At 48.0% G+C, this 27,720-nt stretch overlaps 1 protein-coding gene across 2 annotated transcripts in view; it reads right to left on the reverse strand.

Annotated features, from left to right (window-relative positions):
* GARRE1 (granule associated Rac and RHOG effector 1) overlaps nt 1-15,620 on the reverse strand; it is a 96,389-nt gene extending 80,769 nt beyond the window's left edge. Inside the window, exon 1 of one of the 2 annotated variants that reach the window (XM_073016662.1) lies at nt 15,534-15,620. The gene's annotated coding sequence lies outside the window, so the exon portion shown is untranslated. Of the gene's footprint in view, nt 1-5,186; nt 5,208-15,533 lie in introns of those variants that run through there. The other variant, XM_073016665.1, reaches the window with a different exon arrangement.
* Between the last annotated feature and the right edge of the window lie 12,100 nt (nt 15,621-27,720).

Genomic DNA, 27,720 nt, shown 5'->3' on the forward strand with positions numbered 1-27,720 from the left:
GCTACTAAAACAAAACAAGGGCCAGGTGTGGTGGCTCACGCTGTAATCCTAACACTTCAGAGGGCCAAGGCAGGAGGATCACTTGGGCCCAGGAGTTCAAGGTTGCAGTGAGCTATGATCATGCCACTGCACTACAGCCTGGGTAACACAGCAAGAGGAAGGAAAGAAGGAAACAAGGAAAGAAGGAAAGTACAGAACAGGACAGGAGAGGAAAGGAAAGGAAAGGACAGAAGGACAGAAGGACGAAAGGAACGAAGGACGGAAAGACGGAAAGAAAGAAAGAGAAATAAATTTTAAAAACAAAACAAAGAGCTACTATATAACTGATTGGTTGACAAAGTCCGAAGCCCAGGTTATCCTATATTGAGCTATGAAAACTCAGGCGGATAGGAAAAAAACTACTGAATAAACCTTCTAATCAGTGTCGGAATCTATCATAAGTAAAATAAAGAGGCTTCTACAACCATCCCCACCCCCCACCCAGTGACACAGGTCAACCCTGTGAGGCTCCAGACACCCAGGACGCAGTGGGAAAGGAGACAGATGCACCACCTGCTTGCTACCAGTCTCACATGGGAACAACCTGCTTCCACGTGGTGATCCATGACCGCCTCTGGTACTGACATTCGCTCTGTAACAATCTACCACCACAAACCATGGTGTTCCTCTATGAAGCCAAAGCAACTTATCATTAGTGGTTCTGAAGAGCTTTTATATTTGGTAATCTACAAACAACTGATCATTTCATTTAAGCAGAAGAACAACTTTTCTAACCACAAGGTCAACGGAGCCAAAATTTACTTTCAAAATAACAGAGGTCTTAAAAAAATAGGTCAAATGTGCTAAGTAGTCATATAGATAAAGAACAGGCTTAATTTTGTTTCAATTGAGGGGTGGTTTGTTGTTTTTGCTTTTATTTTTGGTGGGGGAGGAACAGGAAGATCAATGCATAACTTTTTTTAAGCAGTCACTATATTAATAAGTAAAAAAGTAAATGAAACGGGTAGTAATCACCACATATTGAATTTCTTTTTTCTTTCTTTTGTTTTGTTTTGTTTTGTTTTGTTTTTTGAGACAGAGTCTCGCTCTGTCACCCAGGCTGGAGTGCAGTGGCCGGATCTCAGCTCACTGCAAGTTCCGCCTCCCAGGTTTACGCCATTCTCCTGCCTCAGCCTCCCGAGTAGCTGGGACTACAGGCGCCCACCACCACGCCCGGCTAATTTTTTGTATTTTTTTAGTAGAGACGGGGTTTCACCGTGTTAGCCAGGATGCTCTCGATCTCCTGACCTCGTGATCCGCCCGTCTCGGCCTCCCAAAGTGCTGGGATTACAGCCTTGAGCCACCGCGCCCGGCCTGTTTTTTTAAGAGATGGGGGTCTCACACTGTTGCCCAGGCCAGTCTCAAACTCCTGGACTCAACCAATCCTCCCACCTCACCCTCCCAAAGTGCTGGGATTACAAGTGTGAGTCACTATGCCTGGCCTCAATTTCATACAAATAAAAATAGTGAACATTTAATGAAAAAAAAAAAAAATCCAGTATTACTTGGTCCTGATGAGGACAGACCCAGCTGTCTGTCTGATTTTCTGGTAATAAATTGACTTAACTGTACTCTAAGACTATTGTTTTAGTCTTCTTATGAAGTCAAAAGCTCATTCTCAGAACCTGCTGCCATCAAAACAAAACAAAACAAAACTAGTATTAGAACTCTTCAAGGAATTCTATTAGAGGAACACTGTGAGCCAAAAAAATCTTTGTTAAACAGAGACCTTCAAAGAAAAAAGAAACAACAAAAAAAAGGGCAAATCCCCGCCAAGGAAAGTTTTGTCTACAAACACATACAAACCACCACCCATCACCAAAGGATGAACAAAGCTGGCTCCTAAACTTCCGAAAAAGTTTTTTCAGGTAAAATGAAGGTTTCATCTACTTACTAAAATACTCTTGGACCATTAAAAATTTCTGCATCAAATGTTCCCAAGTACTATGAAAACATGACAACAAATTGTGTTGCTGGTGGAAATTCAAATGTAAATCAGGGAGTGAAAATAATTTATTTCTAAGTAAATTTTTTTTTTTTTTTAAATCACAGACTGGGCGCAGTGGCTTACACCTGTAATCCCAGCACTTTGGGAGGCTGAGGCGGGCGGATCACCAGGTAAGGAAATCGAGACCATCCTGGCTAACACGGTGAAACCCCGTCTCTACTAAAAATACAAAAAATTAGCCAGCTGTGGTGGTAGGCGCCTGTAGTCCCAGCTACTCGGGAGGCTGAGGCAGGAGAATGGCATGAACTCAGGAGGCGGAGCATGCAGTGAGCCAAGATGGTGCCACTGCACTCCAACCTGGGCGACAGAGCAAGACCTATCTCAAAAAAAAAAAAAAAAAAAAAAGCACAAAGCACCGGGTGCGGTAGCTCATGCCTGTAATCCCAGCACTTTGGGAGGCTGAGGCAGGTGGATCACTTGAGGTCAGGAATTCGAGACCAGCCTGGCCAACATGATGAAACCCCGTCTCTACTAAAAATACAAAAATTGGCCGGGCGCGGTGGCTCACGCCTGTAATCCCAGCACTTTGGGAGGCCGAGATGGGCGGATCACGAGGTCAGGAGATCGAGACCATCCTGACTAACACGGTGAAACCCTGCCTCTACTAAAAATACAAAAATTAGCTGGGCGCGGTGGCGGGCGTCTGTAGTCCCAGCCACACAGGAGGCTGAGGCAGGAGAATCGCTTTAACCCGGGAAGCGGAGCTTGCAGTGAGTGGAGATTGCGCCACGGCACTCCAGCCTGGGCGACAGAGAGAGACTCCGTCTCAAAAAAAAAAAAAAAAAAAAAACCAAAATACAAAAATTAGCCAGGCATGGTGGCGGGCACCTGCAATCCCAGCTACTCAGGAGGCTGAGGCAGGAGAATCACTTGAACCTGGAAGGTGGAGATTGCAGTGAGCCAAGATCACCCCACTGCACTCCAGCCTGGGCAACAGAGCAAGACTCCGTCTCAAAAAAAAAAAAAAAAAATCACAAAGCAATTACATAATTTATTCAAACCTAATTTGTAAAAAAAAAAAAAAAAAAATCAACAATCTACACCAGTTAGAAACCTGTGGTTTATTTTTGTTACAGTGTGGTACAATGTGAAAAAGCCCAGGTATCCCAAAAAAGTTTTCAAAACTTGTAAAAAACGGTTGGACTACTGAAAACTAATTATGTCCATTAGAAAGTTATTTAAGAAGACTTAAAATTATATTTTTTGTTTTTGTTTTTACTTATTTTTTTAAAGACAGGGTCTTGGCTGGACACGGTGGCTCATACCTGTAATCCCAGCACTTTGGGAGGCCAAGGTAGGAAGACTGCTTGAGCTCAGGAGCTCAAGAACAGCCTGGGCAACATAGCAAGACTTTGACTCTACTAAAAGTAAACAAAAAAAATTAGCACAGTGTGCTGGCATATATCTGTAGTCCCAGTTACTTGGGAGGCTGAGGTAGGAGGATGGTTTGAGCCAGGGAGATTGAGGCTGCAGTGAGACCCTACAGTCTCTTGCTCTGTTGCCGAGGCTAGAGTCCTGCAGCTGTGTGATCATGGCTCACTGTAGCCTCGATCTCCCGGGCTCAGGCAACTTCCTACCTCAGCCTCCCAAGTAGCTGGAACTATAGGCACACACCATCATGCCTGGGTAATTTTTTTTTTTTTTTTTTTTTTTTTTGCAGAGACGGGGTCTTGCTGTGTTGTTCAGGTTGGTCTTGAACTCCTGGCCTCAAGCGATCCTCCCACCTGAGCCCTTCAAAGTGCTGGGATATAGGCATAAACTACCATGTTTGGCCCAAGAAAACTTAAAAATTCTATATTGCCACTCTTAACAACTTTGCACTATGGAACCTATCCAAAATTAACCTCACATGGGTAAAAAAAAACAAGTATTTATCCAGAAGCTTATATATTAACAGATAAATCAAACTATAATTTAGAATTTTTTTTTTCTCACTATGGAGAGGGATTATATAAATTTTAGATAAACTTAAGATTCAAGACCATTTCTGAGAATTTAAGGCATCCATAAAAAATTGTATCACTAAATTGTAATAACTCTTCCAAGCTGAGAACACTGACTCCAATTCTGCATACCCAGCAAACCTTCCCATCCCTCAAAAAGACTAGAAAGTCGCCTGGCGCAATGGCTCACACTTGTAGTTCCAGCACTTTGGGAGGCCGAGGTCAAGAGATCGAGACCATCCTGGCCAACATGGTGAAACCCCATCTCTACTAAAAATATAAAAATTAGCTGGGTGTGGTGGCAGGCGCCTGTAGTCCCAGCTACTCAGGAGGCTGAGGCAGGAGAATCGCTTGAACCCAGGTGGCAGAGGTTGCAGTGAGCCGAGATCATGCCACTGCACTCCAGCCTGGGTGACAGAGCGAGACTCCTCTGTCTCAAAAAAATAAAAATAGAAAATCAGAGTCACAGCCAGTGAGTCCATTCTTCCCTAGAAATATTTCAGCAGGTCAAACATGAAAAAATGAGAAAATTCTAGGTGATTCCTCACCATCCACTCGCCGGGCAGGGAAGACAGCCCCAGAGAGCAGGCCCACAATGGTTCACCTCCTGGCTGGCTTCCAACTCTGCCACTTATCTGCGCCATAAGCCTTCACATACTCAAACGTTCACCAAGGTTCTACCAAGTGCATAGTACTGCTCCCAGCATCCAGGATGCAGTAGTGAAGAGACAGACATAATGCTTGCTCTCAAGGAGCTTACTGTTAATAAGGGAAAAGGAGAAAATGCTCCTCGCCTTTCAGGTAGATGCTCCAATACAAAGAAACCTCATGGAAACCCCACACTTCCAAAATGCAGTAGTTACGGGTATGGGTATGGGAATCAGACTGATCTAGATGTGAATTCCTGCTCTTAGTAAATATCAGCTGAATAAATGGCACTTACTAACTTTGAGCAAGTCGCCTAACTCTTGTGCCTCAGTACTGCTGAATATTACATCCAAAAAGCACAGCCTCTGCCATACCCTCAGTCTACATAAATGAAAGCTACTGCTCTGAAAGAGGCCCTGGACTAGTAAGAGGGTAGCATTTCATCTTCCACTGCAATTCTTAATTCTGGTCTTTTACTAGTTGAAAACAAACTTCCTCGAACCCCCAAAATCTGTTAAGTTAAAACAACTTTCAGAAATAAAACTTACTTTCCTGCAGCTCCGGGCCCAACTCCTAAGTCCAGGCAACAAACTAAAAGAAGTAGTGCCCTGTGCGCTGGAGGGGAAAGAAGTCATGGCTCCTCCCATTTCCCTGCCCACCACTCCCTCCTCTTTCAACCCCAAGCCAGAGGAAAGAACAGAAGGGACACAGTTGAGGAGGGGCATCACCTCGAATTACAAAGTACATTACAAAGTGACTCAAGCACAAGGTTGCAGCGCATTCTCTCCCATCTTGACACCCAGAAGCAGCACAGGTCCTTGTGGCTAGTGAGAGGAACCACTTCCGCCTCTTCCTGCCTAGGTCACCAGAGCCTGCGGCACCCAAATCTGGGAACCAAGCCAGCTTTCCCCAGCCTCTGTTCCCATGCACATACATCCACCTCTGGGACCTGGGGGTGGGGTGAGGGAAGATGCAAGTATTTCCAGGTTTCCTGGCCATAATTAGCATCTAGCTAGTACTTAATCCCAAAATCATTTTTAGTAAGAAAATTATATTTTCTTTCAGGTAGTATCTCGCTCTAATTCCACTTTCAAAAATCTTCCCATTATGATTCTTTGCAACTGTCAATTTGAAAAAACACTTACCTGACAGTGGCCCAGACACAAGGAACATAATCAAAATGACTGGAAAAAAAAAAGGAAAGCAATACTCTATCTAGGCATGAATCCTAGAACAGACTCACGGTTAATGTAGAAGCCTGCGTCAAGAACACTCACTAGCAACACTAGCTATGAGCAATAACCCACGTGCCCTGCATTACGAGGATTGTTAAATACATCACACAGGAACACCTCACTGCCATTCCAAACATCAAGGCAGAGCCACCACACTTCATTGAGTCAAAGATGCCGTCATTTACAAATCATATCATTGTCTCATATATATGCCAAGAAAAACTCTGCCATATAACAATGACGTGCCATCACATGACATGTCCCAATTTCAGGCCTCCTCAAACTCTTGTCCTGTTTCTGACTCCTCTGCCTGCCAGAGGCTGGCTGGGACACACAACCTTGGAAAAAGTCCCTTTGTGTTATTTTCCCTCTAGAAATTACCCATATTTAACATCCGCCGTTTTGATGAAACCATCTTCGGCCACCTCAGCTCCCAAGGAGCCTTTTCTGACTCCTGCAACCTCTGCTGTCTCTGTCATTAGCTGGTGCTCTCCCTTTCCAAATGAACTGGGAGCATCAGAGACAGAGGCTGGACACATCTTTACACTTACTGTCATGCACAGCACAGGGACAGAGCAACACAGACAACGATAAACACATACCTCCTGGGAACTGTTCCAAGGACTTTACAAATATTAACTCAGTAATGCCTCGCTACAACTCCAGCAGGCAGGTATTACTACCTCTCCATTTTCAGAGGAGGTAAACTGAGGTCAAGGCAGGGGCAGGCCTCGAACCCAAAACGTCTTACACAGTCCTCACTCTTAACCTCTATGCTGCGTTCACTCTACACAACAGCCATGTACATCATAGACATTTATTATAAAAGTTATTGTTAAAATGAAAACATAGGCCGGGTGTGGTGACTCACGCCTGTAATCCCAGCACTTTGGGAGGCTAAGGCGGGTGGATCACTTGAGCTCAGGAGGTGGAGACCAGCCTGGCCAACATGGTGAAACCCCGTCTCTACTAAAAATACAAAAATTAGCCAGGCATGGTGGCGGGCGCCTGTAATCCCAGCTACTCAGGAGGCTGAGGCAGGAGAATCGCTTTAACCCGGGAGGCGGAGGTTGCAGTGAGCCAAGATTGTACCACTGCACTCCAGCCTAGACAACAGAACAAGACTCTGTCTCAAAAAAAAAAAAAAAGAAAAGAAAAGAAAGAAAGAAAGAAAGAAAGAAAATACATATACACAGGGAAAAAAATTCACACCATACAAAATGGTATGCAAAGAAAAAGCTAACTCAGCCTAACAGCCTGGTTTTCTGGGGTCTCATCCCAAAAACAACCAGTTTCTTTTCTGTCATTCCAGAAGTTATTTCTGCACTTATAAACCTATTTCATGTGTATCTCTCTATCTATCGAGAGAGGGAGACATTATTTATTTCATTTATTATTTTTGAGATGGAGTCTCGCTCTGTCACGCAGGCTGGAGTGCAGTGACACGATCTCGGCGCATTGCAACCTCCGCCTCCCAGGTTCAAGCAATTCTCCTGCCGCAGCCTCCCGGGCAGCTGGGATTATAGGCACCCACCACCATGCCCGGTTAATTTTTGTATTTTTAGTAGAGATGGGGTTTCACCATGTCGTCAGGCTCGTCTTGAACTCCGGACCTCAGGTGATCTGCCCACCTCAGCCTCCCAAAGTGCTGGGATTACAGGCGTAAGCCACCATGCCTGGCCTACATATGTATTTTAAAACAAATAAGCACATATTACTTCAAAAGTGGAGAAATTTGTTTAAAATTAGAAAAGCACAAATGGGCAAATATACATTGTTCTGCACCTTGCTTTTTTCACTGATTATTTCTCTGAGCTTGATCTACATCTGCACCTGTGCTGTTTTGATTAAATCCTAAGACGTACATATTTTTACATTTTAACTTCATGGTTTTTCTTGAAGTCAGAGAATCTTAGTGTGCTTGGACTTCATCAGGAAACAGGATCACGAAAAGCTTTTAAACCTATATAAGAGAGCGGGAGTTACCTTGGCAGCCATGTGCAGGCTGAATCAAGAAGCAGAGGCCAGGTGAGGCGGCTCTCGCCTATAATCCCAGCACTTTGGGAGGCCAAGGCAGGCGGATCACCTGAGGTCAGGAGTTCGAAACCAGCCTAGCCAATACAGTGAAACCCCCATCTCTACTAAAAATATAAAAATTAGCCGGGCATGGTGGTGCATACCTGTAATCCCAGCTACTTGGGAGGCCAAGGCAGGAGAATCACTTCAACCCAGGAGGTGGAGGTTGCAATGAGCTGAGATTGCGCCACTGTACTCCAGCCTGGGTGAGAGAGAGACTCTGCCTCAAAAAAAAAAAAAAAAAGATAATTCATATTTTGAGGCCAGCACGGTGGCTCACACCTGTAATTCCAGCACTTTGAGAGGCCGAGGTGGGCGGATCACGAGGTCACGGGTTCAAGACCAGCCTGGCCAATATGGTGAAACCCTATCTCTACTGAAAATACAAAAATAAGCCGGGCATGGTGGCACTCGCCTGTAGTCCCAGCTACTCAGGAAGCTGTAGCAGAAGAATCACTTGAATCCGGGAGGTGGATGTTGCAGTGAGCGGAGAGCCTGCCACTACACTCCGGCCAGGGCGACAGAGTAAGATTCCATCTCAAAAAAAAAAAAAAAAAAAAAAAAAAAACAGAGAGACCTGCCAGGTGACATGTGACATGATGCCACACATACCAGAGGTAAGTACCTACATCAAAGGGTTGTTGTGAGGATTAAACAAGGCAATATAGACAAAGCCCTCAGCATCAAACCTCGTTAGCGCAGTGAGTCGAAGGACTCAGCACAGGACCTGAAGTGCTGTTAGTGCCCAGTTAGATATTGTTATCAGTTATTTCAAGGACTGGTCCCACTTTCCAATGTCATTTCCCTCTACTCCTTATTCCTACCTGTCCAGACTCTACCCTCAATCTCCTGCAGCTCAAATACCTCATGCTTGCTCTCACCTTCACACCTTTGGACGTGTCATGCCCCTGCCCAAGAGTCCTCCCCTCTTGCTGTGGCACTGGACTTACTTTTTCCCACCATACTCAGCTCAAGAACAGCCTTCTCCAGGAAGTCTCCCGAGAACTGCAGGCTGGATTCCCTGGATGAGCAGTTTAGGAACAGCTTATCTGTCATTACTTCCCAATGTCTATCAGCTTATTCAATGCAACCAGAAGCAAGCAGTTTCATGGGGACTGATTATTTAGGCTATCTAAGCTCAAAGAAGACTGATGTATGAACCAGAGGCCAGTTACTAGTTTATAAACACCAACGAGAGCTAATACTCTCATTGAATACTTATCACAGGTGCCAGGGAGCGTGCTCAGAGCCCTCACTGCAACACTAAGAGAAAGGTGCTACTATTATCCCCATTCTACAAATCAGAAAACTGAAAGATTAGCCAGCATCCCAAGACCAGGATCTGATCCAAGCAGCTTAGATGCAGAGCTCTCAACCGCTCACATTCTCTCCTTACCAAGAAATCTCCACATGCAGCTATCTTCTACTCAGATGGTACTGGGAGGACAGACGCTAAGCAAGGGAGAGACCCTCGAAGCCAGAGGCAACAACAGGGACACGCCCATCTGTACGTTAGTGCAGATGGCTTTGTGGAGGGAACACTGCACACTGCTCCTCTGGTCAGGGCCCCAGACAGTGCTACACACACACCACCTAATTCCTCTCTTGGACCCGCCACCCCAATTTCCAGACACTGTCCCAATCCTCTCCCAGAAGCACAAGTATTTCTTCTGAGGATACAAAATTAAGTTTAAGCTTTCTGGCTACAAACGCATTCCAAGCATGCCTTCCTGGGGTTATAGCTGGGTCAGTTTGGTTGAATTTAAAGTTTTCCCTGAGATTCTTCAAACTACATTTACAAAATATCTTTCGACTTATATCTTTTCTATAGACAGCTAATATGTGTAACATTTATTCTGATGTCATTCTCAGATGATCATTCATTCCTTCAACAAATACTTCATCATTTCCAACGCACTGTGTTCTAGGCCCTGGAGATCAAAGCAGTGAACAAGACACGCAAGATCTCTGAAAACTGGGAGAGGTTACTTGGTGTCTCCCCTTCTAGGCACTTTTGATACTTTAGGACAATTGCTTATTTGGCATTCTTCCCAGGATGTGCTGTTAGGCTCTGTATTCTGATCTTCCAGTAAAGTAACGGGCCATACTGTAGGTACTCCACAAATGTGAGCTAACTCAATTCATGACTAAATTCACTGGGTTCCTTTCACATCCAGAGTAGGACCACGTTAATTCTGAAATCCCTTAGGAAAAAGGTACAAAGTCTAAATCAAGGTGTAGGCATAGAAAGCAAATGGCAAATACAACCCATATCAAGAAGGAAGATGTGATTCACCAGCTGGTAAGAACCTCAGAGTCAGGAAGGACAGGACACTTTGATAAGTGATATTTATTTATTTATTTATTTATTTTGAGACAGGGTCTCACTCTGCTGCTTGGGCTGGAGTACAGGGGCAAAATCACAGTTTACTGAATCCTTAACCTCCTAGACTCAAGCAATCCTCCCGCCTCAGCCTTCCCAAGTAGCTGGAAAGACAGGCACGGACCACCACACCTAGAAAATTTTGGGGTCTCACTATGTTGCCTAGGGTGATCTCAAGCAATCCTCCCACCTTGGCCTCCCGAAGTTCTGGGATCACAGGCATGAGCCCCTGTGCCCAATCTAAAATTCATTTTTTAAAGAGACGGAGGTCTCATTATGTTGCCCAGGCTGGTCTCCAACTCCTGAGATCAAGTAAAACTCCCACCTTGTCCTTGCAAAGAAATGATATTTTCTTTTTTCTTTTTTTTTTTTGAGATGGAGTCTCGCTCTGTCGCCCAAGCTGGAGTGCAGCGGTGTGATCGCGGCTCACTGCCTCCCGGGTTCACACCATTCTCCTACCTCAGCCTTCAGAGTAAATGGGACTACAGGGGCCCACCACCACACCCGGCTAATTTTTTTGTAGTTATTTTAGTAGAGATGTGGTTTCACCGTGTAAGCCAGGATGGACTTGGTCTTCTGACCTCATGATCTGCCCGACTCGCCCTCCCAAAGTGCTGGGATTACAGACATGAGCCACTGTGCCTGGCCAGAAGTGATATTTTCTTCACCTGGAGAAAATATGGCCTCAGGAACATGTCCAGGGGTTACTGAGCAGGAGAAAAAGAACTAACTTGCAGAAAAGTCTGAGTCGAGGGTCACTAAGTGGTGGCAGAGGTGAGGAAATGAGGTAGTTCTCTACCCAGGACTCATATACTGGAAGAGTGGGAAGGAACATGTTTTGGAGGGGAGGGTAAGAGGTACAAAGCTAGGCTTCAGAAAATGCCCCAAGGTATATGTATGAAGAGAAGCAGTAAAGACAAACGAGAAAATACAGTCACAGATTTCAGGAAATGACCACACTAGTTTCAAGTCAAGAAGGCCAATCAAGGCTGGGCGTGCTGTCTCACGCCTGTAATCCCAGCACTCTGGGAGGCCGAGAAGGGTGGATCATTTGAGGTCAGGAGTTCAAGACCATCCTGGCCAACATGGTGAAATCCTATCTCTACTAAAAATACAAAAATTAGCTGGGGGTGGTGACACAGACCTGTAATCCCAGCTAGTCAGGAGGCTGAGGCAGGAGAGTCGCTTGAGCCACTGAAGCCAGAAGCTGCAGTGAGCTGAGATCACGCCACTGCACTCCAGCCTGGGCAACAGAGCAAGACTCTGTCTCCAAAAAAAAAAAAAAAGAAAGAAAGAAAAAGAAAAAAGCAGGCCAATCAATGGGAGATTCACGAGAGGAAGAAAGAATAGCTCACCATGCCAAATACCTGAGATCAAAGTCAAGGAAAATGATTAAGCAATGGCCACTGCATGCATCAATTAGGGGACCCTCAAGAGGGCAGTTTCAGTAGAGTTAAAGACACTTCAAGCACAGGCACAACCTGTTGCTGTTTTTCCTTATCCAAACACAACATTCAGGCTCTCTGTGAACTTACACTTCAGAGAAAACGGCAACCTGCTTTTCAGTAACTCCAAAACAAATCAATTCCTTATCTAAATCAACATTTTTTTGCCTACCTAGGAAGATCATCATTTTTCACTATGGACAAAGTCACAGGAGGAAAAAAGAGTGAGTGATTGGCTAGGCGTGGTTGCTTACGCCTGTGATCCTAGCTTCAAGGGAGGCTGAGGCAGGAGAATCACTTGAACCCGGGAGGTGGAGGTTGCAGTCAGCCAAGATTGCACCACTGCACTCCAGTCTGGGGGACAGAGGGAGACTCCAACTCAAAAAAAAAAAAAAGAGAGGACACCCAACCCATGAGATATCCCAGCCTGCTAGCTTTCAGAAACAATTCTTTTCCTATAGACTTGGAAGACCCACTTGACACATGGATCCTGATGTATTAGGCTATAGGTTTTCAACAGAATAAACATTTACTAAAATTTTCACAGAATCATGTGCAATTTGCTTAAAAAAAAAAAAAAAAAGGATGCTTAAAACATGGTCTTCCAAAAATCCGGAGATAATTTTAGATTGAAAAATCTAGGCTTGCCAAGGGAATCTGAGAACTTTTCTATCTTGGTCTCCAATGCTAACCTACGTATTTGTGTGCAAAAATAGAGGAAGATTAGAATCTCAAATGCCAGACTGAAAAGTTGCCACAACAAACCTGAACTCTTCATATGGAGTTTGTTATCTTGTCAGCAAGAAAGCAAATGAAACGGCAATAAACTAAACTTTTTGTTTTAAAGATAAAAAGAAAAAAAAAATCTCAAACATGAAATATTCCCTGGACTTGTACTGGAAAATGATTTCTTTCTAAAACAAAATATTATGAAGATATTGTAAAAAGAAAATACTGTGATTTTTAAAGAAACTTGAAAACATCTAAGCATACACAAAATCTAAATATGAGCTTTGTAAGTAGCCCTTACAAACATATACTTAGACCTTTTGGTCTAAAATATGATAAAATGATAAAGTTTACATATTATTGAATAAATCTGGAACTGACTAGCCATTTAGAAAATATTTCATATTTTAAACCAAGAATGAATTTTAGGTAGACTAAAGGAAAAAAATAAAACCATGAAATGATGAGAAGCAAACATGAATTTCCTTTTTTTTTTTTTGAGACGGAGTCTCACTGTGTTGCCCAGGCTGGAGCACAGTGGCATGACCTCAGCTTACTGCAACCTTCACCTCTGGGGCTCAAGCGATTCTCCTGCCTCAGCCTCCCAAGTAGCTGGGACTACAGAAGCGCGCCACCATGCTTGGCTAATTTTTTTTTGTATTTTTTTAGTTGAATCCGCGTTTCACTATGTTGGCCAGGCTGGTCTAGAGTGATCTGCCGGCCTCAGCCTCCCAAAGTGCTGGGATTACAGGCATGAGCCATCAGGCCAGGCCAGAATTTTTTTTTATGACAATGAGACAGAAAAACTTTTCAAATATGTCAAAGGAAAATAAACACTATGTATCCTTTTTTTTTTTTTTTTTTTTTTTTTGAGACTTTGAGACGAGTCTCGCTTTGTCGCCCAGGCTGGAGTGCAGTGGTACGATCTCGGCTCACTGCAAGTTCCGCCTCCCAGGTTCACCGCCATTCTCCTGCCTCAGCCTCCAAGTAGCTGTGACTACAGGCGCGCACCACCACGCCCGGCTAATTTTTTGTATTTTTAGTAGAGACGGGGTTTCACCGTGTTAGCCAGGATGGTCTCGATCTCCTGACCTCGTGATCCGCCCGCCTCGGCCTCCCAAAGTGCTGGGATTATAGGCATGAGCCACCGCGCCCGGCCATGTATTCTTAAAAATTGAACGTTATGGCCAGACAAGGTGGCTCACGCCTACAATCCCAGCACTTTGGAAGGCCGAGCCGGGCGGATCACTTGAGGTCAGGAGTTCGAGACCAACCTGGTCAACTGGGTGAAACACTGTCTCTACTAAAAATACAAAAATTAGCAGGGCGTGGTGGTGGGCGCCTGTAATCTCAGCTACTCGGGAGAGTAAAACAGGATAATCGCTCGAACTCCAGAGGCAGAGGATGCAGTGAATCTAGATGCCGCCACTGCACTCCAGCCTGGGTGACAGAGCAAGACTGTCTCAAAGAACAAAAAAGTTAACTTTGACCCCATTTATAAATTTATTCTAAGATAATAATCAGACCAGGTGTAGTATCTTACACTTGTAATCCCGACACTTTGGGAGGCCAAGGCGGGAGGGTCGCTTGAGGCCAGAAGCTTGAGACCAGCCTGGGCAACAGTCTCTTATTAAACAAACAAAAAAAAAGGCCGGGCGCGGTGGCTCAAGCCTGTAATCCCAGCACTTTGGGAGGCCGAGACGGGCGAATCACGAGGTCAGGAGTTCGAGACCATCCTGGCTAACATGGTGAAACCCCGTCTCTACTAAAAAATACAAAAAGCTAGCCAGGTGAGGTGGCTGGTGCCTGTAGTCCCAGCTACTCGGGAGGCTGAGGCAGGAGAATGGTGTAAACCCGGGAGGCGGAGCTTGCAGTGAGCTGAGATCCGGCCACTGCACTCCAGCTTGGGCGACAGAGCAAGACTCCGTCTCAAAAAAAAAAAAAAGAAAAAACAAACAAACAAACAAAAAGACAGTATCAGATGAATCCTTCCGGCAGAATTATCTTGTGACAAACTGGAAACGATCTCAATGTTCATCAGTGGTTAAATCACATACTGTAAAGTCCATAAAATAAAAATACCTATCTGTATTTATTGATTATCACCAAAATGTTAGCAGTGGTTGTCACTGAATGGTAGACCGGCAGATGATTGTCATTTTCTCCCTTAGACTTTTTGTGTCGTCTTGAGTGTTTTGCCAGGAGAGGAGAATGAACTGCTTTTATAATGGGGATGAGGGACCAGAACAAGCTATTTTCAAACTGGAGGCCCCCGAAGCTGAGTCTTTCTCTGGAAAATTTCTGAAAAGTCTAAACAAAATTCTTATCATGCCAACCAGGCATGCTCCTTTCCTCGCACCGTGCGGCGCAGGAAGACACACCCCTGACTCTGCGCTCGCCCCTTGGGCTCGGGTCCTCCACGCTCAGCCCCGGCCCTCCCGGTCCCCGCGGACCCTCCCTCGGGCCCAATGCGCCCGCGGGCTCCGCAGGGCCGGAAAAGCGCGTTCCTTGGCAGCCTGGCGCCGCCGGGAAGGTGCGCGCAGCCAGCCCGGCAGCCCCGGGGTGGCGTGAGGGCCGCCTCCCCCGCCAGCCCCAGCGGACCCCGGCCGTCAACAGGCCGCCCTCCCTCCGCGGGCTTCCGGGAACGGGTCCCGGCGCCAGCGCGAGCTCCCGGGCCCCGGCGACCCGAGGGAGCGCCCCCTTCCCCTGCCTGACGGGCGCCGACCCGCCCCTGCGGTGCCGCGGCCGCCAAGTCACTGCCGCGCCCCCAGGTCCCGGGTTCGCACCAGGAGGCCCCTCCGGGCTTCCGTCGGCCCGGCCAGCGCCCGCAAAGCCCGGCGTCCTCCACAGCGGGCGGGCAAGGGGCGGGAGCCCACGGCCCCGCGCCCTGCGGCCCCGAGCGGAGCGGCGCCCCGCGAGCCCGTCTCGCCGTCAGCCCTGGCTGCGGCCCGCGGCCCAGCTGCCCACCGCCCACCGCCCGACCCCGCCCGCCAGCCCCCGCCTGCGCCCCCCGCGCCCGCTCCTCACCTGCGACGCGCCCCGGCCCCCAGCGCACCGCCTTGGACCGGCTGTGTACACCGGAAGTGACGTATCCGGTCCGGCCCCGCCCCCGCCTCGGGCGGACGCGGGGCGGCTGCGGATCCCGCGCTTGGAGCAGGCTCTGCCCTCGCACTAGCGGGGAGGGAGCGCCCCGGAGCCTCCTCTCCTGGTACCCAGGACCCCCAAGCGGGACGGCCGGGGCGGAGGTTGAGGACCGGCGGCCATAGCCGGAGGTCCACGCAGATCCTCCACCATGGCTTGGCCCCCAGGTGGGAGGGGTCGTCTGCGTCCTCCTGAATTTATTACTGAAATTGATTACTGGCGCATGGAGTGTTTCCTAGATGCCAGGCCCCGACGGGCACTGCAGGAACCGGTAGTGCTCTCTCCCTCATAAGTTTATTCCTTAGTGGTAAACACACAATACCATTGTCACAAATCCAGGTGATAATATAGTACCAATGGTGACAAGTGGTAGGAGGGGAAAGAGTAAGAGGGGGGGAGTACCCTGATCTAGTAGGGGAGACTCAGCCGGAATTCCCCCAGGGAAAGAGCAGGAGCTGAGGTCCTAAGGGGTAGAAGGGAGAAAAAAAAAAAACTGGAGAAAGGAGGAAAACACGTTACGCAGAAGAAACAGCAAATGTCTTCCAGTTTTGTGGGGTTGGTTTGTTTGTTTGAGACGGAGTCTTGCTCTGTCGCCCAGGCTGCAGTGCAGTGAGGTGATCTTGGCTCACTGCAAGCTGCACCTCCCGGGTTCAAGTGATTCTCCTGCGTGAGCCTCCCAAGTAGCTGCGATTACAAGCGTGCGCCACCAAGCCCGGCTAATTTTTGCGTTTTTAGTAGAGATGGGATTTCGCCATGTTGGCCAGGCTGGTCTCAAACTCCTGACCTCAGGTGTTCCGCCCGCCTCTGCCTCCCAAAGTGCTGGGATTATAGGCTTGAGCCACGGTGCCTGGCCCAGTTTTGTGTTCTAATAATAAATCAGGGTGGTGAGAAGTTAGGTCTTACCTGACAGTGTCGCAAAACTAACGAGTTTTAAGCAAGAGGTGATTTGTCCATACTTGACAGTGTAAAGGGGTTACTCTAGCTGCAGTGTGGAGAAGGAAGGACTAGGGAGGGGAGGCAAGAGTGGATATAAATGTGTACACCCATGTTCATATTAGTCAGAAGATGGAAGCAACCCATTGTCCATCCACTGGTGAATGGGTACACAAAAGGTGGTATAAACCTAACGATAGAATATTATTCAGTGTTGAAGGAGGCCGGGCGCGGTGGCTCACGCTTGTAATCCCAGCACTTTGGGAGGCCAAGGCAGGTGGATCACCTGAGGTCAGGAGTTCAAGACCAGCCTGACCAACATGGTGAAACCCCCATCTCTACTAAAAATACAAAATCAGCCAGGCGTGGTGGCGCATGCCTGTAATCCCAGCTACAGTCCAAATAGATGAGCTTTGAAGACATTATGCCAAAAGAAATAAACCAGTCACAAAGACAAATATCATATGATTCTACTTTCATAAGGTACCTAGAGTCGTCAAAAACATAGAGACAGGGGCCAGGTGTGGTGGCTCATGCCTGTAATCCCAGCACTATGGGAGGCTGAGGCATGAGGATCACCTGAGGTCAGGAGCTCCAGACCAGCCTGGCCAACATGGTGAAATCTCATCTGTACTAAAAATACAAAAAGTCAGCCAGGTGTGGTGGTAGAGGCCTATAATCCCAACTACTTGGAAGGCCAAAGCAGGAGAACAACTTGAACCTGGGAGGCGGAGATTGCAGTGAGCTGAGATTGCACCACTGCATTCCGACCTTGGCGATGAAACCAGAGTCCATCTCGGGAAAAAAAAAAAAGGAAAGAAATATAGTAGTACTAATATTTTCTCCCAGTATCCCAATGGATGACCCTCCCATACTATGAGGTACGTGAACCTCCCTTTGAAAACCATTCATGGACTATGGTAGTGGCAATGGGGATGGGGAAAAAAAAGTCATATTTGAGAAAGATTTTGGAATAAAATCTTTAGTGAAATAAAATCCATTTGGTGAAATGGATATGGAGGGTGAGGGAGAGGTGGGAATCCTGAATGTCTCCTGGGTCTCTGGGATGAGCCATTGTGCTGGCACTCACTTTTTTGGGAAACCCTTGAAATAGACCATATTTGGGAGGGCAGAGGATGGGAAGAATGACCCGAGTTCCAGTGTGAACATGGCATCAAACAGGAGGCACCAAGAAGGCGCTTGGGGATGAGGATCTGGAGCTTAGAAGAGAGGTATGTGCTGGAGATGTCAGTGTAGATTGAGGGAATACCTTTCTTGGTGGTTGATTTTTTTTTTTTTTTTGGACGGAGTCTCACTCTGTCACCCAGGCTAGAGTGCAGTGGCACAATCTCGGCTCACTGCAACCTCTGCCTCCCAGTTTTAAGCAATTCTCCTGTCTCAGCCTCCCAAGTAGCTGGGATTACAGACATGCACCACCATGCCCAGCTAATTTTTGTATTTTTAGTAGAGATGGAGTTTCACCATGTTGGCCAGGCTGGCCTCGAACTCCTGACCTCAAGTGATCCGCTGCCTCGGCCTCCCAAAGTCCTGGGATTATAGGTGTGAGCCACTGCGCCCGGCCTTGGTGGTTGATTTTTTAAGGTAGAAGAGACTTAAGCATGTTTTAAGGTCAGAGAGGAGGATCTGGTTGAAACAGGCTGAGATTATAGGAGAGAGATGATCTGGTTCTTCTTGTGAAGTTCTGAAAAGGCTTGAGGGAGGGGATCTAAAATGCTTGGTGAGATCAGGCATGGTGGCTCACACCAGTAATCCCAACACTTTGGAAGGCCGAGGTGGGCTCATTGCTTGAGCCTTGGAGTTTGAGATCAGCCTGGCCAACACAGTGAAACCCTGTCTCTACAAAAAATACAAAAATTAGCCAGGTGCAGGGGCATGCACCTGTAGTCCCAGCTACTCAGGAGGCTGGAGTGAGAGGATCACTTGAACCCGGGGAGTTCAAAATTGCGGTGAACCCTGATTGTGCCACTGCACTCCAGCCTGGGTGACAGCGTGAGACTCTGTCTCAAAATAAATAAATTCATAAATAAAATGCTTGGTGGTAGGTTTACCTTAGACTGCAGCAAAGAATGAGGGGAGTGGGAAAGGTCTGGAAGCACAAAGGTGAGTGGACAGAAGAAACATGGTAGAATTTCCCAGTAGTACTGAGGATTCACTGCAGGTTGACAACCATAGACATCTCCTTTATTTTATTTATTTATGAATTTTTGAGATGGAGTCTCGCTCTATCACCCAGGCTGGAGTGCAGTGGCACGATCTCAGCTCACTGCAACCTCCACCTCCCAGGTTCAAGCGATTCTCCTGCCTCAACCCCTGGGTATCTGGGATTACAGGTGCCCGCCACCACACCTGGCTAATTTTTGTATTTTTAGTAGAGATGGGGTTTCACCATGTTGGCAAGGCTGGTCTCGAACTCCTGACCTCAGGTGATCTGCCCCCCTCGGCTTCCCAAAGTGCAGGGATTACAGGCATGAGCCACCGTGCTGGCCTGTAGACATCTTTCTACTAAGGGACTTGTCCAGTAGGTTTTATGTAAAAGGGAAGAAGGTTGAGCAAGGATTCTTCAGAAGGTTGAGTAATGGAGAGTAGGGCAAGAGTGTTCCTGACATGATGAACTGAGCTGTAGAACCTGAACCACAGGAGGAGAGAGGGAAGAGGGAAGAGGGAAGAGGACAGCTGGCTTGGAGGAAGTGTGCCTGGGTGCTAGCGTCCTCTTGCTTTTGTAGGCTGGAAAAGGGGCTAGGAATGATGGTGGCAAGTTTTGTTGTTTGTTTGGTGGAGATGGGCTCTTACCATGTTGCCCAGGCTGGTTTCAAACTCCTGGGCTCAAAAGCGATCCTCCCACCTCAGCCTCCCAAAGTGCTGGGGTTACAGGCATGAGCCACCATGCCTGGCCAGTGGCAAGCTTTTGAGTGTGCCAGTTGTGGCTCCTGCAGTCTCAGATAAGCCCATCTGTTATTCAGAGGTCCTCCTAGCTCTTGCTACAAGCCCCAGGAGCCGCTGGACCTTGCCACAGAATCCTTCAGTGACCACACCTGGATGTACTTGGTAAACACCAGATGGGTTGGTTGGTTGGTTGGTTTGAGACAGGTTCTGGCTCTGTCACCCAGACTGGAGTACAGTAGCATGATCTTGGCTCACTGCAACCTCCACTTCCTGAGCTCAAGTCATCCTCTCACCTCAGCCTGCAAAGGAGCTGGGACTATGGGCGTACGCCACGATGCCAGGCTAGTTTTTGTATTTTTTGCAGAGACAGGGTTTCACCATGTTGCCAAGGCTGGTCTGGAACTCCTGAGCTCAAGCAGTCCACCAGCCTGGTCTCTCAAAGTAGTGGGATTACAGGTGTGAGCCACCACAACCAGCCACAAATGAGATGTTAAATTGGCCCTTTCTCCATGGGGCTGACTCTGACACACCTGCCTACGTGTGTCTGGCCAGCCATCTCCAGACCTGTTCCCAAATCCTGCGGACTCTGGAATGCAGCTACCCTTCCTGGGGCTTACAGCCTATCTCACAGCTTTCACATCCTGCCCAAGGGAGACCAAGAAGGTTAAAATTTACTCCCAGCGGGGTGAGTGACTCACACTTGTAATTCCAGCACTTTGGGAGGCTGAGGTGGGAGGATCACTTGAGGCTAGGAGTTGAAGATCAACCTGGGCAACAAAGTGAGAATCCATCTCTACAAAATTTTTCAAAAATTAGCTGGGCATGCTGGCCCCCACTTGTAGTCCCAGTTACTGGGGAGGCTGAGGCAGGAGGATGACTTGAGGCCGGCAGTTCAAGGCTGCTGTGAGCTATGGTTGTGCCACTGCACTCCTGCTGGGGAACAGAGTGAGACCCTGTCTCAAGAAAAAAAAAAAAAAAAGGTGGCCGGGCGTGGTGGCTCACACCTGTAATCCCAGCACTTTGGGAGGCTGAGATGGGCGGATCACAAGGTCGGGAGATCAAGACCATCCTGTGAATGGTGAAACCCCATCTCTACTAAAAATACAAAAAATTAGCTGGGCGTGGTGGCAGGCGCCTGTAGTCCCAGTTACGTGGGAGGCTGATGCGGGAGAATGGCATGAACCCGGGAGGCGGAGCTTGCCATGAGCCAAGGTTGCGCCACTGCACTCCAGCCTAGGAGACAGAGTGAGACTCCATCTTAAAAAAAAAAAAAAAAAAGGTGACTGTCTGCAAACAACCCCATTGCCCCCTCCACCACCAAGAACACTTGGCTGTGAAAACCCCTTTCCTGAAGGCTCTTCCTTCAAACATTCCCACTGAAACTAACATGTAAAGCTGTGGCTCACTTTACCCCAAACCTCATGGTCCCAGAGTAATGTGCCAGAAACCGCTTATGCTCACACCATTTTGGCCCCTTCCGTGGGCCAGGAGTCCTGGAGAACCACCCAGCTATATATGCAGTTCTGAGATCCGTGTGAACATTAACAACCTTGAGGCCCTTTTGGTGGCCTTTGTGGTGCTCTGAGGACCAGACGGCCCTGGACCTCTCAAGCTTACCTGAGAGCATTTTGTATTGTGGACATACCACCTTCTGTTTTGTGAATCCATCTGCGGATATGACACCCATGCCCTGCAAGTTTGAATTATTTATTTTAATTCGTCAAATATACATATGGAGAATGAGGGAAAAAACACCCACGTACCCACCACATAGGTTTGAGGCACTCGTCACCTCATGCCACCTCTTTATTCCACGTTCCTTGCACCAAACTGTTGAGAAAAAAAGATAAGAGGCCAGATGCAGTGGTGCACGCCTGTAATCCCAGCACTTTGGGAGGCCAAGGTGGGAGGATTGTTCAAGCTCACTAGTTCAAGACCGGCCTGGGCAACGTGATAAAACCCTGTCTCTACAAAAAATACAAAAATTAGGGCGGGTGTGGTGGCTCACACCTATAATCCCAGCACTTTGGGAGGCTGAGGTGGGCAGATCACAGGGTCAGGGGTTTGAGACCAGCCTGGCCAATGTGATGAAACCTTGTCTCAGTAAAAATACAAAAACATTAGCTAAGCATGGTGGCACATGCCTGTAGTCCCAGCTACTTGGGAGGCTGAGACGGGAGAATCACTTGAGCCCAGGAGGGAGAGGTTGCAGTGAGCTGAGATTGTGCCCCTGCGCACTCCAGCCTAGGTGATAGAGTCAGACCTTGTCTCAAAAACAAACAAACAAAATGAAAGAAGAAAAGAAGAGAGAGAAAGAAAAAAGAAGAGAAGAGAAAAATGGGTGGAGTCCACAGGTCTAAAGATGGAAGCTGGGCCCTCCTCTTCAGGAATGGTAGCTATGGCCTTCCAGCTCTGCAGAAAGGTCTGTGAATCGGAGCCTCAGCATGTGCACAGGCATGAGATGGTGCCTTAGAGACCACCGGACCTACACCTGTAATTTGTTGTTTAGGAGGCCAAGAAGGTCAAGACCAGGAAACAGAGGTCTCTCCAGAATGCAGCTGGCCCCCTGTGTATCTGCATAGAGGCAGAGTTAGAGCCAGGTCCCGTGAAAAGCACGAGCGTCTCTGAGGTTGGTGCCTGTGACAAATGAGTAGAAGGAGGCTTCAGGAGCTCCTCCATGACCCAAGAGCTGGAATGAATGAGACCCGCATTTGTGAGAGATGCCAAAGAAATGCACCCTGGGCCGGGCATGGTGGCTCACACTTGTAATCCCAGCACTTTGGGAGGCCTAGGCGGGTGGATCACCTGAGGTCCGGCAGTTCGAGACCATCCTGACCAACATGGTGAAACCCCATCTCTACTAAAAATACAAAAATTTGCCAGGCATGGTGGCGCATGCCTGTAATCGCAGCTACTCGGCAGGCTAAGGCAGGAGAATCGGTTGAACCTGGGAGGTGGAGGTTGTAGTGAGCCCAAGATCACGCCATTGCACTCCAGTCTGGGTGACAGAGGGAGACTCCATCTCAAAAAAACAAACAAAACAACAAAAAAAGCCAGGCAAGGTGGCTCACGCCTGTAATCCCAGCACTTTGGGAAGCTGAGGCAGGCAGATCGCTTGAGGTCAGGAGTTGGAGACCAGCCTGGCCAACATGGTGAAACCCTGTCTCTACTAAAAATACAAAAATTAGCCAGGTGTGGTGGCAGGCGCCTGTCATCCCAGCTACTTGGGAGGCTGAAGCCGGAGAATTGCTTGAACTAGGGAGGCAGAGGTTGCAGTGAGTCAAGATCACGCCATTGCACTCCAGCCTGGGCGAAACAGCGAGACTCCGTCTCAAAAAAAAAAAAAAAAGAAAGAAAGAAAGAAAATGCACTCTGATCTCAGCAGCTCAGCAGGAGCTGGCTCTGCCTGCTGAGAAAAAAAGCAGATTTGCTCCTCTGGCTTTTCTAAGGGCTTCACATTACTATTGTCAGAAAAACTGCAGAATCCCACTTAGAGGGCCCCTCGGGGATTCCAGAACTGATTTTCTTAAGTAGCCAAAGTTATTACTGTTGGTTTGTGCATTCCTTATGGAAATAAAAGTCAGGGCTTCTAGGATGGGCTTTACATGTTAGTTTCAGTGGGAATATCAGAAGGAAGAGCCTTCAGGAAAGGGGTTTTCACAGCCAGGTGCTCTTCGTGGTGGAGGGAGCAATGGGGTGGTTTGCAGAGTCACTTTTTTTTTTTTTTTTAAAGACAGGGTCTCATTCTGTTGTCCAGCAGGAGTGCAGTGGCACAATCGTAGCTCACAGTAGCCTTGAACTGCTGGGCTCAAGCAATCCTCCTGTCTCAGCCTCCCCAGTAACTGGGACTACAAGTGGGTGCCACCATGATTAGCTAATTTTTGAAATGTTTTGTAGAGATGGATTCTCACTTTGTTGCCCAGGTTGGTCTTCAACTCCTACCCTCAGGCGATCCTCCCACCTTAGCTTCCCAACATGCTGAGATTACAGGTGTGAGCCACCTTACCCGGCCAAGGGTAACTTTTCTGCTTTACCTTCCTGGTCTCCCTTGGGCAGGATGTGAAAACTGTGAGATGGGTGGTAAGCCCCAGGAAGGGTAGCTGCATTCCGGAGTCTGCAGGATTTGGGAACAGGTCTGGAGAGGGCTGGCTAGATATTTTGGGCACAGAGCAACTGACAGCATCTGCTGGGTATGGAGAGTCTGGGGTGAGGCCAGGCCAGTGGCTTAGGTGGCATAGCCCAGGAAGGAACAGAGCTGAGGGCAGCATGGGTTAAGTGTGGAAGGGGACCCCTCCCCCTCAGTCTCCAAACTGCTTCCCTGAGGAAGTGCCCCTCCCCTTCTCTCCCCATAACTCTGTGAGGACGGTGTTGTGCCCTCTCTGCCCCAGCCCCCACTGGCTGGAAACAGTTGTGCTGTGGCTAAGAAGCCCTTGCCAGGCAGAGTAATCTGCTTTTATCTCACCCCACCAATACGGTGGGGTTCATTGAGCCCAGGAGGTTGAGGCTGCAGTAAGCTATGGTCACCTTGCATTGTCCTCGTGGTCTGGTGCTGGCCAGGAGCCTGGGAGATTTCTGATGGGTGAGCTGGACCCCAGGAGTCCAGGCCCCTTCCACTGCAGCCAGGACAAGAGGTCTGATTCCATGTTGTTGATTTTACCGTCTGCAAAGTCCTGAGTAACAGGCTGCTGGGGTGGTGTGGAGATGGAGAAACCTAAGGTACAGGTAGGAGGAGCTGCTGCAGGGCTCCCTGAGGGCTCTCTAGGGCTTGGTGAAGCAACAGTATCTTGTCTGTGCGTGTGTGTGTGTGTGTGTGTTTGTGTGTGTGGAGGGTGAGCTACTCAAGGGACTAGGGGCCACCTGAAGACTATATCCATCAGTTACCAGCTGTGAAGATCTGCACAATGGGGAGGTTTTTTTTTTCTTTTTCCTTCTTTCTTTTTTTGTGAGACAGGGTCTTGCTCTGTTGCCCAGGCTGGAGTGCAGTGGCCTGATCTCAGCTCACTGCAGCCTCAACCTCCCTGACTCAAGTGATCCTCCCACCTCAGCCTCCCGTAGCTGGGACTACAGGCATGCACCACCATGCCTGGCTATTTTTTTATTTTTATTTTGTAGAGACAGGGGTCTCCCTATGTTGCCCAGGCTGGTCTCAAACTCCTGGGCTCAAGCGATCCTCTCGCCTTGTGCAGGGCTACAGGTGTGAGCCTCCGTGCCTAGCAGGAGGGAGATTTTCTAGGTCCTACAAACTCCCAGGGAGTCTAAGGGCTCTTATAACCAGGAAAGGAAGGACAGGTGTGTTGGGGAGGGACCCTAGGCACAGTTCTAGTGTTGGTGGAGCCATAGGACTGTGACCTTGGAGTCATTTTTTTAGAGGTGGGATCTCACTCTGTCGCCCATGCTGGAGTATAGTTTTGCAATCATGGCTCACTGCAGCTTTGACCTCCTGGGCTCAAGTGCTATACTGAAAGTCAAGAGTAGCTCTTGTCCATTCCACAACTGACAGAGCAAAGGTCCTGTCCTTCCCAGATCCCCATATGTGGACCTGGCCACAGGCCCCACCTGCATTCAGAAGTCCCGCATTGAGACTCTGGTCCGACAAGATGTGTCTCCCAGGAATTGTTAGAGGATCGTGTGCAGAGTCAATTCTGTGGCCTTGTAAAGAATTTGAGGTCGAGCCAGGCATGGTGGCTCACGCCTGTAATCCCAGCACTTTGGGAGGCTGAGGCGGGCAAATCACTTGAGGTCAGGAGTTCGACATCAGCCTGGCCAACATGGTGAAACCCTGTCTTTACTAAAAATACAAAAAAATTAGCCGGGCATGGTTGTGTGTGCCTGTAATCCCAGCTACTCGGGAGGCTGAGGCAGGAGGATCGCTTGAACCTGGGAAGTGGAGGTTGCAGTGAGCTGAGATCAGGCCACTGCATTCCAGCCTGAGCGACAGAGGGAGACTCTGCTTCCAAAAAAAAAAAAAAAAAGAATTTGAGGTTGAACACATTGTTTTTTTTTTTTTTGAGACAGAGTCTCCCTCTGTCACCCAGGCTGGAGTGCAGTGGCGTGATCTCGGCTCACTGCAACCTCTGTCTCCCATGTTCAAGTAATTCTTGTGCCTCAGGCTCCTGAGTAGCTGGGATTACAGGCGCATGCCACCATGCCTGGCTAATTTTTGTATTTTTAGTAGAGATGGGGGTTTCACCCTGTTGGCCAGGCTGGCCTTGGACTCCTGACCTCAAGTGACCTGCCTGCCTTGGCCTCCACAAGTTCTGGGATTACAGGCGCAAGCCATTGTGCCCGGCCTAAGTTGAACGTTTTTTGGAGGGGTTCTGAACAATGAAAATTATGAGCATCCCCTCAGATTCTTAAACCCTTCAGGGGCCAGGGGTAAGGGGCGTGAGAAATCTTCTTGGGTTCATCTGGCTGAAGAAACTAGAACTCTGTCCCCTTTTCCCATGTAAGTGGACTTTCCTTTTGGTTATCAAAATGTAATAACCCCAACTCCTTCTCACTAAAACAAGAGGGGATTTATTAGCCCTAACAAAAAGGGTACTGTGGCTGTCAGAATGGCTGTCCTTGGCAGCGATCCTGATGCCTGGAAGGAGCTCACAGCCAGTCAGCCAGCCAGCCAACCAGCCCGCAGCTTATCGGCTCCCTCCAGGCACAGTGGGAAGGAGGACCTAACGTGTGAGTCTTCATTCCTTCCACACAGTGCCAGAGTCCTCTAAGCCAGCTCTGAAGTTGCTACATGGTTCCAAGCGGAGATGTTTTTTATTTTATTTATTTATTTACTTATTTTTATTTTTATTTTTTTGAGATGGAGTCTTGCTCTGTCACCCAGGCTGGAGTGCAGTGATCTCATCTCACTGCAACCTCTGCCTTTCAGGTTCAAGTGATTCTCCTGCCTCAGCCTTGCGAGTAGCTGGGATTACAGGCACCTGCCACCACACCCAGCTAATTTTTGTACTTAGTACAGGGTTTCACCCTGTTGGCCAGCAGGCTGGTCTCGAACCCTGACCACAAGTGATCTGCCCGCCTCAGCCTCCAAAAGTGCTGGGATTACGGGCATGAGCCACCGTGCCTGGCCTTTACATTTTTTTGTAGTAATGGGGTCTCACTGTTTTGTCCCAGCTGGCCTCTAACTCCTGGGCTCAAGCAGTCCTCCTACCTCAGCCTCCCAAAGACATGATCACTTTTTGTGTCCTCTCTGCTTACTCCAAGGTCTTGAAGATATGCTCTTTTCCCACAGCATTCTGCAGTTTTCAATGCAGAAGTCTTGCACATTTTTCATTAGATTGCTAGGTATTTTATTGTTTTGGTGGGGTACTATTACACATGGCAGTGTTTTGACTTTTCATTTTCTAATTACTTGTTGCTTGTAGATAGAAACAAATGTTTGTGTATTTTGATATTTTACTTAATTGTAGGGCAGGCAGAGTGGCTCATGCCTGTAATCCCAGCACTTTGGGAAGCTGAGGTGGGAGGATAAATTGAGCCCAGGATTTTGAGACCAGCCTGGGCAACATGGCAAAACTCCATCTCTACAAAAAATGCAAAAATTAGCCAGGCATGGTGGTGCAGGCCTGTGGTCCCAGCCTCTTGGGAGGCTGAAGTGGAAGGACTGATTAAGCATAGGAGTTGGAGGCTGCGGTGAGCCATGTTTTCGTCATTACACTCTAGCCCGGGCGATAGAGCAAGACTACATCTCAAAAAAAAAAAAAAAAAAAAGTTACCATCTATTTCTAGTTTGCTGAGAATTTTAATCTCCTCTCTATTTTTATTTTATTTATTTATTTTTTGAGATAGAGTCTTGCTCTGTGGCCCAGGCTGGAGTGCATTGGCGTGATCTTGGCTAACTGCAACCTTCACCTCCCCAGTTCAAGAGATTCTCCTGCCTCAGCCTCCCAAGTAGCTGGGATTACAGGCACACGCCACCACTCCCAGCTAATTTTTGTATTTTTAGAGATGGGTTTTCACCATGTTGGCCAGGCTGGTCTCGAACTCCTGACCTCAAGTGATCCACCCGTCTCAGCCTCCCAACGTGCTGGGATTACAGGTATGAGTCACTGCGCCTGGCCAACTCCTCTTTATTTTTCTTGAGACAGACTCTCACTTTGTTGCCCAGGCTGCAGTGCAGTGGTACCATCTTGGCTCACTGGAATCTCTGCCTCCTGGGTTCAAGTGATTTTCCTGCCTCAGCCTCTCGAGTAGCTGGGATTATAGGTGCGTGTCACCTGTAATCCCAGCT

The sequence above is a fragment of the Chlorocebus sabaeus genome, chromosome 6 (assembly GCF_047675955.1).
Source record: "Chlorocebus sabaeus isolate Y175 chromosome 6, mChlSab1.0.hap1, whole genome shotgun sequence".
Taxonomy (NCBI): domain Eukaryota; kingdom Metazoa; phylum Chordata; class Mammalia; order Primates; family Cercopithecidae; genus Chlorocebus; species Chlorocebus sabaeus.